Source organism: Pogoniulus pusillus, chromosome 39 (genome assembly GCF_015220805.1).
Source record: "Pogoniulus pusillus isolate bPogPus1 chromosome 39, bPogPus1.pri, whole genome shotgun sequence".
In the NCBI taxonomy this organism is placed as follows: domain Eukaryota; kingdom Metazoa; phylum Chordata; class Aves; order Piciformes; family Lybiidae; genus Pogoniulus; species Pogoniulus pusillus.
The window spans coordinates 2253153-2268962 of record NC_087302.1 but is presented as its reverse complement, the minus strand read 5'-3'; the positions used below and the strand labels follow the sequence as shown (position 1 = coordinate 2268962).

The window sequence follows — 15810 nt, the reverse complement described above, 5'->3', positions numbered from 1 at the left end:
CACCCACACGTATTCTTCTGCACACCCATCCAGCTGTGCATGTCCCCAAAGGTGCTTCTGCAGACACATCCAGCTGTGCACCCCCACACATATGCTTCCCCCACACCCATCCAGCTGTGCACCTCCCCAAAGGTGCTTCTGCAAACCTATCCAGCGGTGCACCCACCCATGTGCTTCTGCACACCCGTCTAGCTGTGCATTCCATTCACCTGTGCACCCTCCCACATGTGCTTCTGCACACAAATCCAGCTGCACACCCATCCAGCTGTCCACTCATATACATGCAGCTGTGCACCCATCCAGCTGTGCACCCCTGATGTGCTTCTGCACACATCCAGTTGTGCACTCATATACATGCAGCTGCACACACATCCAGCTGTGCACCCATACACATGCAGCTGTGCACCCCCTCACGTGCTTCTGCACACCCATCCAGATGTGCACCCATACACATGCAGCTGCACACCCATCCAGCTGTGTACCATACCCCCTATCTCCCCCCTGCATCTGTGCTTCTGCACACACCTGCAGCTGCTCAGGCTATCACATCACAACCATGACCCCAACGAGGTTCCCCAGCACCACTCCCCCACCCAGCAACACCACCCAGGGGCAGGACCAGTATGGCACCAACATCTCGCCAAGGCTACCCTGGCACCTCCCTTTAAATGCCACCTCAGATCTAAGTCTCTCTCCACTCACTCAACTCAGGCAGTTATTTTTTAGCTCATCACACAGCTCTCACACAGCATCTCCACTGCAGCATCCCACCCTGGATAGAGCCCTGGGCCCACCTGGGGCACACAATATGCCCCCCACATGCCCTGCACACACACAACCTGCCCCACACATGCCAGATCACATCCCCCACTCCAGCACGGACAGCCCAAATGTGGTCCAGCACTCACTGGTGTCTCTATCAAGGCACCTGCCTGCCAGAGCCTCAGCCCTCTGAGGAAGAGTAAGGTTCTTCTTCTTGGATAGAGCCATGAAGGATATTGCCCCACGTGAGCTGAGGAAGAGGAGGGCTGTGGGGAAGCACCTGAACATGCTCAGAAAAGAGATGCCCATAGACTGGCACCTAGCAGCCCTGGGGATGGCAAAGGCTGTGGCGGGGCAGGCGAAGGCTCCCAGCAAGGCTGTGTGGATGGGGGATAAAACCAAGCTCCCCAAACTCCATCCCTTCAGGGGATGCTGCAAAGGGGCAGGGCAGAGCTGGGGAGGAAGCAGATTACGTGGAGCAGGTGAAGGATAAAAAGCAGTAGGGTGAGGAGCAACTGCAGGGCAGGAAGGAGCTGGCACTGAGACAAAAGCTCCCGCTCAGGACCTGAGCGAGAGGTTCCCGCTGAGTTTGTGGGATGTCAGGCTGGAGCTTCTCTTCTGGCCTTTAAATAATCCAAAGAGGGAGGAAAAAAAATCCCAAAGCAGCTCAAGTCTTGGTGCCTACTGAACGGGAGGAGGGACTCAGCTGCCCCAGGTTTTCCCTCCACTCCGTGGGGCTTGTGCAAAAATCCATCTCGAAATCGCTCTGCCAACGCAGTCCCTGCTGCACATGGCTGCTTCCCACTGCAAATCTCATTTCTGTGCAGCAAAGGCCTGGTTTGCATCCAGAAATTCTGCTGCTCATGAGAAGGGAGACAGAAAAATAGACAGCAAGGGGAAGAACTACATCTCCAAACTCCTGGTCTCGAGTCCATCGCTTTGCATCCAAAGCAGAGGAAAGCATCATTTGAGGCCAGCTCTGTCTCGCAGCCGTGGCCAGAGCCAGTCTCGGCACTTCCAAACTTCCTGATTTTATTCTGGCTCCATCTCACACGGATTCAATATCTCCTGGCACTCCTCCTGGGCACCTGGCACATCTGTGACAACCTCAGCACCCACACAGAGCAAACCAAGGCAACAGAGACAAACCCAGCTCCTGCCAGCCCCAGGATCTCTGCTGGGAGCAGTGCCTGGCACAAGGCGAGCAGCAGCCCTGGTGCTTGTTTAAAAGCCAGGAAGCAGCTGGCTCGGAGAGGTTGGGATCCTGGGATCCTTCCCAGGAATGGTGACAGCTGCCCATGAGACCACAGAACCCACAGAATCACAGAACTTTAGAGGCTGGAAGGGACTTGCAGAGATCATCAAGTCAAATCTGCCTGCCAAGGCAGGATTCCCTAGGGTAGCTCGCACAAGAATGCATCCAGGTAGGGCTCAGGAAGGTGCATTTAACATTTTGGGTGCTCAGGAAAAGAACAAGGCCCAGCAGAGAGGCACAGAGCATCCACCCAGCTGGGCAGAGGGTGCCCCACACAGAAGGCAAAAGATCCTCTCCTGTGACCTGGATGGGCCACATTCACTGCCAAGTCCCCTTCCCAGCAGAGCATCCCCCTCTAGTACCCTTCCCACCAGACCATCCCCCTCCAGCACTGGGGAATTCAGGAGGTAATGCTTTGGCCAAGGCTGTGGATGCAGCAGGAGCTGCTTTGCTCCATTCCTGGTGGGATGGCAGCCATCTCCGTGGCTTCACCATCCCTCTGGATCGCTGTCAAGGTGGCAATGCAGGAAGCTGATCTGGTCCCACAGAGTTATTATGGTGGCATCCATGGCATTCTTGGGTCACGTCAACCCATCCAGGCTCCCTGACCTCTGCGCATCTCTGAGGCTCAGCCCTTACCACACCACACATTGGCATGTGGCAGGTTCCCAAATCCCAGCAGAACATTCCTGCTTTATGGATTGGGAGAGAGCTACAGAAGGATGAAGTGGCTGAGTGGTGATCAGCACCTCCTGATTCCCAGCTCATCCTGGGCAGCAGGTGATGCTCTCTGCTGGGGACAGTGGAGATTCCCAGCTCAGGGTGCAATGACTCCCAGGAGCAGCACACGTAGGTGGCTGCTGATGCTCCAGGCCAGCAGTGACCATGCTGCAGTGTCCCAGGAAGCCACTGGCACCTTTCCCCTGGTGTGGGACAGCCAGCATCGTGCAAATCCAGGGCATTGATGCCACTGACATGGTGTTGGCAACATCCTTGCTGCAAAGCACACTGGGAAATTGGTGCCTTTCTCATCCCTCTACCTCTAAAAATATTCCTCTTAAAATCCTCATTTAGGATTCACCATCCAGCACCTTGCCCAGGCCCTCAGCTGCCAAATCCCAAGGGCCCTCCCTGTGAGCACCCATGGGTGCTGGGGCAGAAATCAGGTCAAGGTAGCCAGTGCCCAGCTGGCTCCCAAAGTGTATCCCCTGCCCAGAGAGGACTCACTGATGGGAACAGCTTGGCCAACACAAACTGCTTCCTTCAGTGGGCAACCCAGAACCCCTCCAGTCCAGGGCATCACATAAGTGTGGGCACACACAGAGTGGCAGGCAACACTGCCCAACTCAGGCTGGATGCCCACATAGGAAACCTCAGTGCAAGCTCCATCACAGATGCACCACAATTCCTGGCTCCACAGGCAGCACGATCAGGTCACATCACCTTCCCGTGCTTCCTTCTGAGGCAGGGTCACACACACTGTACCCCCACACACACACAAAAAAGCATCCTCCTGGGTGCTTTGTGATCACTGGACATGGTACCATAGGGACATCAGCAGCCTCTCCACACAGGGACATCAACCCAGGGGATGTTCCCCTTCCTCCTCAGACCAAAAACCATCCTGTTGTGGTGACGGAAGGCAGCAGCGCCGGGACAGCATCAGGCAAGACACGAAGCAGACAGTCTGGGTCACCAACCCCTGCAGGGACACAACCCACCTCCTTGCCCAGTCCTCAGGCTCCTGGCAGCGTTGGCAGCCCCAGAAACCACAGTATTATTTTAAACCTCCAGCTAAATCCAGCAGCTCTCTGCTCGTTCCCAGCCCCAGGGTGATTCCCAGAGCATCTGCAACAGCGAGGAGCGGCGGCGAACTCTGCTGCGGTGAGAAAGGACCCAACCCTGTAGTGGAAGGAGGTGCACAGAGGACAGGGGTCGGTCGGTCAGTCTGTCTGTTCCTCTCTCAGACAGACAGGCACAGCTGCCAGGGCCCCCTGCAGCAGCCCCAATCTACAGCTGGAAATGCAGTGGCACCGACACTCCCCACTGCGGCATCTCCCGCTCCGGTACGGCAGTGGCAAGCGGTGGTGGCTGGACTGGATGGTCTTAGACCTTTCCCAACCAAAGCAACTCCAAGATTCTGCAAGTGACAAGATGTCAGCAACCTTCCCCACAGCCAAACGAGCCCACTCACCTGCTCCACTTCATCTCTCACAGCTCTCCAGGGACAGACCTTTTAACGAGAGCCTCGTTCATTGTGGGGCAAAAACACCGCTCACTTTGGTGCATTCGGAAGGGTGATGTAAAAGATCTGGGGCCTGCCCTGCCAGATCTGCCCCTCATTGCTCCCTAGGCCAGCACTCAGCATGGAAACTCCTCCATGAGAGCAAAGCCAAACTGGAACTGTTTTTATTTTCCCCCTTCTCTCTTTCTTTTCCCAAGGCCAAGCTGCCCAAACTCCACCAGGCACTCATACCTGTGCCGCGCAACCGTCTCTCCAGAAAGGGACTTCTCATCCCAGGGTGTTTTAACACCACCAGCTCCATAGCTGAGGGGAAACTGCCCTGGTTCTGCTTTTGCCCAGCCAGCAATGCTGGTGCCAGCACCAGTGTGGTACCTGCCTGGTGTGGTTGTTCCCACAGCAGCATTTGATCTGCAGACGGAGCTGCTCCGACAGCCCCGAAGTTTGACCCAGATTTGGAGCTGTGACTCCACTTCCCAGGGACATCAAGACATTTGGTCAGGACTTGAGCCTGGCAGCATCAAGGGGGTTGGAAACAGACCTCAAAAGCAGAGCCTGCTTTAAATAAAACTTGGGTTTAAAAGGGGAAATAGGAACAACTCGAACGGAGCCATGAGCAGGGAACGACCCTGACTGCCTGCCGCGTTCGGAGAGCCTCCAGCATCCTCCCAGGCAGGCAGAGACCCTGTAAGAGGAGCCAGACTGGTCTCTGCAGCACCCAGCACTGCTGCCAGAGCCAGCAGAGAAACCAAGCAAATCTAGACCCTCATTCCAGCACAAATCTTCTGCCTGTCACTGAGGTAAGAGAGGGATGAAAAGATCCTGGTGTGGATCTGCGGCAGCAGAGCTCAGCCAGAAAGCCCTTCCCGGGGGTTCTCTGGTGTGCTCTCATCCCTACCCCTCAGCAGGATGGATTTTAGGGCATTTTCCTCCTGCTTTTCTGTTTCTCTTGGAAAGACATTGACTGGGCATCTCCTCTCACCAGAATACACAACAAGCCCCAACTTGGGGAGATTTTCCCAAGGCTGCCGACGTTGGCTCTCGCTCACCAGCTCCGCGCACAGCGGCGGCATCCCAAGCTCTGCAGCCCCCACGTCCCTGCCCCAGCCAAAACCGAGGTCCCCCTGCACCCAGTGCATGCCAGGGACCTTTGTTCTCCCATTGCCAAGCCACTCAAGGGGCTTCATCAGCTGGATGTGACACACAAATGCATCCCTTGAACCCCCAGCTGATGTACCACAGGATCTGCTGGAGCTCTGCAGCTGCCTTCTCTTGCCCTTCTCCCAGGAGGTGACTGAGCCCAGCCCCGAGGACAGAGGAGACACCACACCCTCAGGCAAAGTTCCAGTACCTTCTCTACATGCTCTTAGTGCTGTTATCCCTCTCCATTGGGGTCTGCTCCAGAAACCAGGATAGCTCTGAGCCCAGACAGCTTTGCACGGGTACAGAATCTGCCTCACCCTCTCCTTCATCTGCTTCTTCCCTCACATCTGCACGGGGGAGCAACAGCTCCACTGTCAAACCCAGAGCCTCCCAGAGGCAAGCAGCACCCTACAAACCTACCACATGCAGTGCCAGAGTGGGGCTGGAGGGATTGGAAAGGGCCCTGCTGGGGGCAGACAGGAGCAAGGCACAAGTGCCTTGGACCAAGGGTGCTGAGAGGCTGAGATCGATGGGGAGCAGTGGGACATGCAGCAGCCCTCTTCTCTCCACCCCCAGATTGCCCCACAGGGCAGGGCACAAACACCCTTTTTGTCTGCCAGATAAGAAAACCAGGTTGATTTTTGAGGTTTTAGTTCATTCATGGCAGGCAGAGCAGTAACAGCCTGGCTCCCCAAACCCTGCTGCCCTCAGCACAGGAGCAAGAGATGGGGAGGGGGACACCATTCCCTGCCCATACACCAAACCACATCCCACTGAGGAAATGCAGAATGGAAGTGGCATCGTTCTGGTCAGGAAGCAGCTTCTCTGCAAAGAAAGCAGGTTGGGAGTAGGAGAGGAAAACAGAAACAGATTGGGAACATCCCTGGAGAAGGGCAAAGCTGGAGAGGACACTTGGCAAATCCTTCTTCACCCCCGAAGGCAGAGAGAACACCAAGGGCAGAGGGGACACCAAGGGCAGAGGGGACACCACATCCTCAGCCTAAGTTCCATCACCTTCCCTGAGTGCTTTTAGTGTTTTTATCCCTATCCAGGATAAAACCTGGATAGCTCTGAGCCCAGGCAGCTTTGCACAGGGGCAGAACCTACCTCCTTCTCTCCTTCACCTGCCTCTCCTCCTTCACCAGAATCCATCCCAGCACAACCAGGGGGTTCTGCAGCTGTGTTTGTCACAGCACCTTTCCAAACTCCACACTGCCTGCCACAAACGTTCTGGGACACTTTCCCTTAACCCTTACCTTTACTTTCCTTATTCCATATTTCCCCCTCCCAGTAAGCCCAGTGATGCCATATTTGCATCCCAGATTCCAGTTATCCTGTTGCAGGGAGTTTCCCTCCTGCCATGAGGTCTGCCCATATCCAGGAGGAATCGGCCAGGGGACTTGGGGCTCTGGAGGAAGGACCCAGTCCACTGGGAAACCCTCCATGTGGCACAGAGCATCTCATCTGCCCCTCCTAGCATGGGATGCAAGGCTACAGGATGCTCAGCAGCATTGACCCTTGCTGGGTGTGTGGAGATCCCCCAGGAAAAGTGTGTGTGTGGGGTTCATGTCCAAGATAAAGGAAACAAACCCAAACCAACAAGTTGTTATTGATTTGGGGGTACTTTGGTTTTGTTCAAGGCACTGAGCTCCTGCACTGCTTCCACACTGGGCTTGGGAATGATGATTTTGGACTGTGTCTGGAGCAACCCAAACCTGAAGTCCTTGTGAAAGGGCTCCTGGTGCTGTGCAGCTCCACAGTAAGATGGCTGCCAGGACACTACCTGGCAAGTGGCATCCAGAAGGGACAGAACATCATATGGGAAGCCCCAGGCCATGGAAGAGGGTTTATTCTCCCCAGTCCAAGGTTTGTGCCCATCATCCCTGCCCAAGCCTTGTTCCAGTTCAACCTAAAACTCTTGAAGCTCAACAAGAAACTTCACCTATTCCTTGCCTTCAGTTGTGCCTCACCCTGCCCAGAGCTGGCTTATCCAACACCCTTGTGACCGCCCCAAGCCACAAACAGCCTCAGGGCCTTTTGCCAGCCAGGCACCTTACCCTTGACCCCTGGTGGCAGCAAAATGTCCACTGCCATTCCTCATTCTCCCAGCCAAGCATTTCCATCTCCTAAGAGCTGGGGGTGAAGCCATCAGAGGAGCCAGGAGCCAAGGCACTTCTGAGGGCCTATGTGCCAGTCAGGTTTGGGGACAGTCCTGCAGCCACCAGCATCCTCCCAGCAGCACCCAGGACTGTGGGGTCAAACCTAGATTGCCCATGCTGGAAACCTCATCCCACAGTGGCCAACTCAACCAACCTGCCACAGTCTTGGTACGTGGCAGGAGGCACCGCACCCAAGCACAAGCCCAGTGCAAGCTCCAGCACACCAGAAACTGCTTTCTGGGCTGAGCAGCAGGGGCAGAAAGTCACTGGGCAAACACATTCCCACTAATGGGCCACAGTGGACAACCTGCAGGCAGAGAACCAAAGCTGAGGGGACACCAGGAAGAGGAGATGCTCCTGGGTAGATGAGATCCCAGCACATCCTTCACTCAGCAGCACAAGTCCTGGCTTCATGTTTTGCAGCAGGCAACCTACCTCCAGCCTCCTCTTGCTGTCCCTTTCCTAAGGCTGAAGGCATCTTTTACTAAGCCTCTCCTAGATGGTCCCAGTCCAGATCTGGCTACAAGCAACCCAATCCAGGACCATCCCTGGCTCTCAGATTCACAATATGCAGGCTAAAAGAAAATCACTCACTTAAAAGCTACACTCCAAATCGAGACCTGGAGGAAATAAGCAAATGGCCAGAGAGGTTGAGGTCAGGGCTTTGATGGCCCCTGGCCCCTGAGGCCACTCTTCAGCACGACCTTCAGCTCGCCCTGCCGGAGCACTTGCTAGCCCGCTGGTGTTTTATGCCTTTATTAGCCTCGGAGCAGTTAAATCCCACCAGATAAACCCAGCTCCACCAGTGACCTGCCAAAGGTGTGTTGAAATCAGTTGTTTCCACACCTCCTGCTCCGGGAGAGCAGCTCATCCCTGCCGCTTCCCGACACAGCCCCGTGTGTGAACCGCAGCGTCGGTGCCTGAGTGCGAACACCTCCAGGGATGGCATCTCCCCGAGCCCCTGGAGCTGCCAGACAGCCCACGCAACACACAGAGCATATACCCATCACACTAGGGTCTTCCTCCTCCTCCTCCTCCCTGGGAGGCTGCAGCTCCCCGCCAACCTCATCCACGTCTCCCGGCCGCTTGGTGCCAGCTCCCCGCTGCAGCCGATCACGTGGAGGACGTTTGCCAGCGAAGCAGAAGAAACAGCTTCCAAACCACCTCCAAACGAGGCCTCCCCCCCCCTCCCCCCAGGGATCATTTTCCTACTCTGGCACCTTAAAACGAAATACTTTTCCTGCACCTTTCCACGATGCTGAGAATAACCTCCCTGAAAAAAGAGAGTTGGTTTCTGGCATCTTCCCATGGACATCGCCAGGAGCCTCGGGAGAAGTTGGGAGCAGGGGAAATGTCCTCTCACAGCCACCCTCCGCTCCTCTTTTTGCTACCAAAACAAGCAGCTCTGTGCTGCTAAGCGGGAGCTGGGGACAAGCAGCGCAGGGGGAGGATTGCCACCAGCATACGCCGCGAAAGACTTCTTAGCCAACTCGCCAGGGCAGGAGAGGCGGTGGCAAGAAGCACCTGGAGCTGGCAAACACCGAGCCCAGCTTGCTTTACCCGAGCTCAGCAGATGGCAAACGCGTGTGTGTGTGTGTGAGATCTTGCCTTAAAATTAAAGAAGAAGAGAGTTAAAAAAACCCCAAACAAGTCAGGGAGAGGACCTTGATTCTGTGCCAAGCACTTGGCCGGCGCAGCGCTCGCCTGCCCGGGTACCCCTGTACCGTTACCGCCAGCACCGTGTCCACCTCCGTGCTGCCGGCGCAAGGCATCGTAATCCCTTAATGACTTCCCTCCAGCTCCAGCCCCAGATTTAATCTCTCCTCCAGGAGAATCTTTACAGAACACAACGTGGCAGACAGACAGACAGACAGACAGGTTGTGTTTTCCTCCACGGCACCGCGCTGCCGACCTCCGAAGGGAGCAGCTCTCCTCCTCCGCTGCTTCTGCCTCTTCATTCTTCCCTTTCCCCCTAACGCTGTTCCACTTCCAAAAACCCCCCAAAACAACGACCAAACATTTTTATCGCGGGCAGGCTGATTACCAGCACCACATTTGATCATGGAGACTGACCTTTGTGATTGCCAAAAAGGGTTTAAATTAGGAAAAGTTTAAAAGGGGGGGGGGGGGGGGGGGGGGGGGGGGGGAACAACCCAATCCCAAACAAACAACCCTCGAACAGCCTCTTTGCTGCAGTTTCTACAACAGACACTTGCAGAAAAGGAATTTCTTTTCTCTTTTTCAATAAATAAATTGGGAAGGTTATTTTTTCAAGCTGTTCCCAGACCTATCTTGATCCCGAAGTTGGATTTCAGCTTAAAAGGTACAGCACGGCTAGCGAAAAGCCAGGTGATAAAATGGGTACCCCCCCCCGTTGCTCTCCCAGCCGTTGGCAGAGGAGCCAGCTTCACCAGCCAAAGCTTCGGGGCCAGCCCCACAGGATCACAAGCTGGATGGCAGCTTGCTGTTGGTCTGGTATCAGGGCCTCTGGTTTTATTTTCCAGTGAGTAGCTACTCCTGTGTCCCTCTCAGGTGCATTGGGGCCTCCCGAGGTGGCACGGGGAGGATTTTCACTCCGCCGAGGCAGACGCATGGCTTCCTCAGCTCCCAGACCTCGGGCACTTTGATTTCTCCCCTTCTCCCTTCCCTCTCCTGCTAACATAGAGTTTGTCCCTCCAAAGGGAGGATGCTCATGGTGCATACCCTCCGGGGCAGGGCTGAACCCTCGCCAGCACCACAGAACCCCTGCGGCCACACCGCTGAGACTGGAAATCAAAGAGGACGGGACAGGAAATTTCAACTTTCCACTCCCGGCACTGGCAGGTGATGGGGAGGAGGCACAGGATCATTCTGGGAGCCTTGGTGCAGAGCGAGGGATAAACCCAGCATGGCCCTGGAAGAGGAGATGGGAATCCCCCTGCACCCCGAGAAGATGCTGGGATGGCAGCCGCGGGGGGAATCAATCCTACAAGACCTCAACAAACCACCTGCCAGCCACAATCCGGGGCTCTTCCCAGGCGTCCAAACCACCATAGGCAAGGGGGACAGAGTGGGGAAGTCTCCTCCAGCTCTCCCCTCCACGAATATGAGAATTTCCCTTGATACTTCAGGCCACCAAACCCCACTCTGCAGCGGGAGCCGTGCCGCAAAGAGCCATAAATTACAGCCTATTACTTCTAAACGAGCAAAAGAAAAGCCGGGGCTGGAGGTGGTGGTGGTGGTGGTGGGGAAGTCTCCAGGCTCTCCCGCCTTTCTCCATCGGCAAGAATGAGCCCCATTCCCAACTGGGGGCACTGCTCACCCCCCACCTTGCTGCTACAAAAGGCAAACCCGGCACCGCACCTCTCCTCCTCCAACTCCTTCCCCCCTCCTCCGCCCCCTTTCACCCTCCCTGCCGGATCAACAAGGAAAAAAAAAAAAGGAAAGAAGGTTAAATAAAAAAAAAAAAAAGGAGAGAACCCCCCTGAAAGGCTGAGCTTTGCCACCCCCCACCCCTCCTCTTTCTCAAGCCCCACTGCGAGACACAAACAGCAGCAGGCTCAAAGCATCCCCCCCTCTTCCAGCGGCAGAAAAGAAAAGCTCCCGGGCTCTCCGGGCAGCAACTTCACAAGTGAGTGCACTCGCATTCCTGTCGGGTTATTAGGAGAGAAAGGGCGAGGGCCCGCAGAAGAGATTTTTAGTGTCATTTGATTTTGAGCCACCGGCCACATTTTTTTTTTTGGGGGGGGGGGGGTGCGGGGGGGATTTTAGACCTCCTTCTTGCTCTCCCCTTGCCAAAACACCAGGTAAAACCCACGGGCGCTCGCCTTCCAAGGAGGTGTCCCCGGGATGCGTACGGTGTTGATAGATACAATTTAGGTTATTTCTTTCTGTGGTAGATTTGAGCATCAACACCCCCCCCCCACCCCCCCTGCTTTCACACATACACACACCCCCACACCCCCACCCCTCTCTCCCCGGCAACAACTTTAATCCGTTTTCTTTCATTTCACTCTGTTTGCTCAGCTTTCTCCCCACCACCTCCCCAGCACACCAAGCCGCAGCTCTCCCCTCGCTCGGTCGTTCCCCATCGTCTCTTCTTGCCCAGTGGGGTGCACTCGCTGCTCCCCTCAACCCCACTAAGTGACATCCCAGAGGTGCACAGGTTAACGTGTGTGTGTGTGTGTGTGTATTTTCCACACGGATCCCGTTCTCCCACACTTTCCCCCCACCCCCACCCCCCCACCCCGTTCAAGTCCAACTTGACGCTGTGCAACGGGGCCAGTTTAGTTTTAATCACAAGAGCGATGCTAGACTCAGATCCTTGGGATGGGGGTGGGAAATCCCCCAACAACAAAAAAAATCCCTCCACAACTACTAATAAATTAAACCATAAAATAAACCAGCAAATAATTGCAAAAGAGAAGCTCCTGACTATTCCACAGGAAGCAGGAGGGCTCGGGAAGCCTCTTCCCTGCCTCGCCCCCAACCCCAGCCCCACAAAGGGCAGAAGAAAGGCAGGAGGAGGCACCGAGGGCTTCACAACCCTGACAAAAGCTCCCTGGCTGGGCACAGGGAATTTTGTCCCTTCGGATTCCCTCATCCCAATCAAATCGAAGCAACTTGAAGGGTAGGGGGAAAGACAATCAAGACAATATTTTTTTCCCCAGAGCAATTATCTTCCCCCCCCCCCTCTGTCCACCCACTGCAGGGAGTTGCTTGGATTTTTGGATGGACTTTGAGACGGGGCGAAAACGAAAACAAAGCTTAATTTACGAAGAGCTGAATTTCACAGGAGCCTGAAGATTCTGCTGCGTTTAACGGAGACCACGAAGAGAAGGGGAAAGGACACCCACGAAAGGCAACACATCCACAGCAGCCCACACAAGGACCTGGGTCACTCTGCCTGCGTGAGACACATGTTGGGTTGATTTAACATCAAATGCCCTTCTCCTGCGTAACGCTTTCCTCGGCGTAAAAATTTTAACACCCTCAGAAGAAATTTGTCAAAGCAAATCCTGCTGCTGGTTTAGGTTAAAACCAACCCAAGCTTTTTTAATACAGAAACTAATAAGGGGGTTTGGGGGTTGTTTTGTTATTATTATTATTATTATTATTTTATTGTGTGCCCCACAGCTTTACAAACGGCACACGGAGGAGTGAGGTCTTAATCCGCTGATGAGTCGGGGTTGAACGTGGTAAAAAGACACGGGAAAAACAAAACACGAGGTTGGAAGAGCTGCCTGAAGTCAAGGAGTGATTCCAGAGAGGAATTTGGACACGAATTCCTCCCGGACTATATTAAGAGCAAAGGGGAAAAAGAAGAAAGAAAGAAAAAACAACAACACAACCAACACCCCCCCCCCAAAAACCAACCAACCAACAAACCAAAACAGTTCAAGCTTTCAAAGCAGGCACTTCCCAAGCACGAGTTTGCAGCCGCCAGTGAATTACTTCTGCTCTTCCCTCCACATGTTTTATCTCTATTATAAAGTGCACAGGAGGGGAGAAGGACAGAGACAGCTCCTCACTGAATTTGTTTTGTTGTTTGGTCGTTGTTGTTTGGGGTTTTTATTAAAGGGAAAAAGCCGAAACACAAAATAACAACACACACCCCACCACCACCACCCCCAAAAAAAAAAAAAGAATCGATCCCAAATCGAAAAAGAAAATCCAATTAGGCTCCACTTGTCCTCTCAGATCCACACCTCCGCCTGCCAACTCAAACCAGATTTCCTACCACCAAAAGAAAAGATTTCAGAGCCATCGGCTGCTAACGCAGCACTTTCTGAAGTGCTTTTCTTTCTTAGCAAGGGGAGAAGGGGGAGAGGGGAAGAAGAGACAGAGGCGCGTTTGTTTATCAGCCGGAGCCGGGAGATGGCTCAGGGAAGAATGGGAATCTCTGAACTTTGCCAGCGCTGGGGCTGGGCGAGCATCTCGCAACGAAGGCGGACACCAGGGTGGGAAGGGGATGAAAGAGGCTGATCCAGAGCTTCCAGCGACCCGCTGCCAGCTTCGCTAAATGATTTTCTTCTTCTTCTTTTTTTTTTTTTTACCCCGGAATTTCGGAACTCCCAGAAGACGACAGCTCCAGAAGAAAAGAAACTCTTCCCAAACACATTATTATCGCCCATATTCTCAACGGCCGCTGACGGCAGGGTCCTGCCCAGCTCAGCTCACCAAGACCTCCCGCAGGCAGTGGGCATCGTGGTGAGACCATAGAGATCCGGCCCCCCCCCCCCCTCCAACACACCTCAACCCCTCCAAAACAACAACCCCTTAGAAAAACCGACCCCAGCTTCGCTCCCCTTTCAAACAAAGACAAACCAGAAGCTCCCAAACTTTGGACGAAGCGCAGAGCCGGAGCTCCGCCGCGCAGCCAGCTCCCGTAACCGCCCGCTCCGGAATTCAAACCTGCGGGAATTGCTCGGGAATAGCCTCCAGCTCCACCCGAAGTCGGGTGTTTGTCCTTCCTCTGTCCTCACCTTGCAGTTTGGGTTATGATTTTTAGCCCCAGCGAAAGATTTTTGCCAGGGCTGCCGGAGCGATGCTCGGTCGGGCTGCAGGTTGAAGGGGACGGCGGCGGCTGCTGCTGCTGCTGCTTCTCCCAGGAATTGTTAAACTTGGGACTGACTTACTTATTTAATGTCCAAAAAAAAAAGGGAATTGCACCCATTTTGCTGCTTCTGGGCACGGAGCCGATGGGTTGGAGAGGAGTTAAAACGCAATGGGAGTCTGTGTGTTGCGAGAGGGAGGGGGGGGGGGGGGGGGGGAGGAAGGGGAGAAAAAACCCTTCCGAGCCCACTCAAGCAGCTGGAATTAAAACCCAAATTGCGGGGAGAAAAGAGAGATGAGGGGGGGAAAGGGAAGCACCAACAAAGGGGGCCCCAGGGATGGCTGGCGGGGCAGGGGCTGCGGTGTTCCCCCTTCCCCCACACACACGGCGGTTATAACCCCCCCACCCCCCAGCGGCACAGCCCCCGTCTCGGAGATGCGGGACCCCGAGGCAGGTCTGGAGCCGGCACCGCAAGCGCGGTTCTCCCGGTAGCGGCAGCACAAGTTTCCCAGGTGCCCAAACGCTCTTCCCCGAAGGGGGCCTGCCCGACACCCCCCCCATCCCCCCCCATCCTAAAACGCCTCGAGGGTTGTTGGTGAGGGGGAGCGGCGGAGACCCTCCGCACCCTCCTGCCGCCGGGGCAGCCCAGGGCGCTGCGAACCGGGCAGCAGCCGGGACCCCATTAACAAGCACCGAGCCCCCACCACAGCGCCCACCGATCCCCCGCACTGCAAAACGTGCACCCCCCTCACCGCTCACCGAGTCCCTCCGGCCCCGTTCCCTTTGTCGGGCGCTGCAACAAACTTCCGAGCGCGAGGGGACGGAGCCGGCGGAGGGGGAGGGGGGTGGAACGGGATACGGCAGGGGACTTGGGCGGGGGGATTTTGGTGGGGGGGTGAGGGGTGTCCCGAACTCCCCCCCTCCCCCGGTAGCAAGCTGCGGGGGGCGGGGGCAGAGCGCACTACCCCCCGTGGGTGCGGGAACCCTCCCGCTCCCTCCCGCCCCGGTCCCCGCTCCTGCTCTCACCCACCTTGTCTCGCCGAGCGCCGGGGATCCAGCGACGGGCATGCGGGAGCCGAACCGCCCTCTCACCCACCCACCCACCCCCCGCCCCCCCCGGCCGTCTCTTCGGCTTCCCCCCAAAACTTCGACGGGGCGGCCGCGGCGGGGGCTTGTACGAGTTCAGGAGCGGCTCGGCATGGCGGCGGAGAAGGAGGGGAGCTCCCGAGGTACCGGCGCCGCCGGCCCTGGCTCCCTACTGCGGCTGTTGGGCCGCACCGGGCCGTGCTGGAGCGGGGGGCAGCCCGGGGCCGGGCCGGGGCCGTGCGCGCCGCGCTCGGCTCAGCTCGGCGGGGCTCGGCAGAGCTCGGCTCAGCTCCGGTCCGGCTCCGGCTCAGCGGCGGCGGCAGCGCGGGCGCGGCGGCGCGGGGCGGGCACCGGCCCTACCATAGTTCCTCTAAAGCAGGTGCAGTCGCTTTCCCCGCCTGGGTCCCCCCCCAGCATGTTCCTCCTCCAGGGGGTGGGTGCACACCCCCCTGCCCGCCCTGTTCTGTTTTGAGGAGGGGGGGGACACACACGAGCACGCACCCCCAACCCAGTAAGACGTGCCCCAGGCTCTTCCCCTCTCCCCACGCCGTGTTTTGCTCATTAACACCAGCGCTAATTGGTTTCTGCTGAAGTTGGTCCCCCCGGGCACGGCGAGGCTGTGAGGACG

The 15810-nt window shown here is 56.2% G+C and overlaps 1 protein-coding gene across 4 annotated transcripts in view; it reads right to left on the bottom strand.

The window, feature by feature from the left end:
• Positions 1 to 15179, bottom strand: part of FOXP4 (forkhead box P4) — a 96065-nt gene extending 80886 nt beyond the window's left edge. For all 4 annotated transcript variants that reach the window (XM_064173636.1, XM_064173639.1, XM_064173640.1 and 1 more), the window contains exon 1: positions 15127 to 15179. The gene's annotated coding sequence lies outside the window, so the exon portion shown is untranslated. The remainder of the gene's footprint in view (positions 1 to 15126) is intronic.
• Positions 15180 to 15810: the final 631 nt, after the last annotated feature.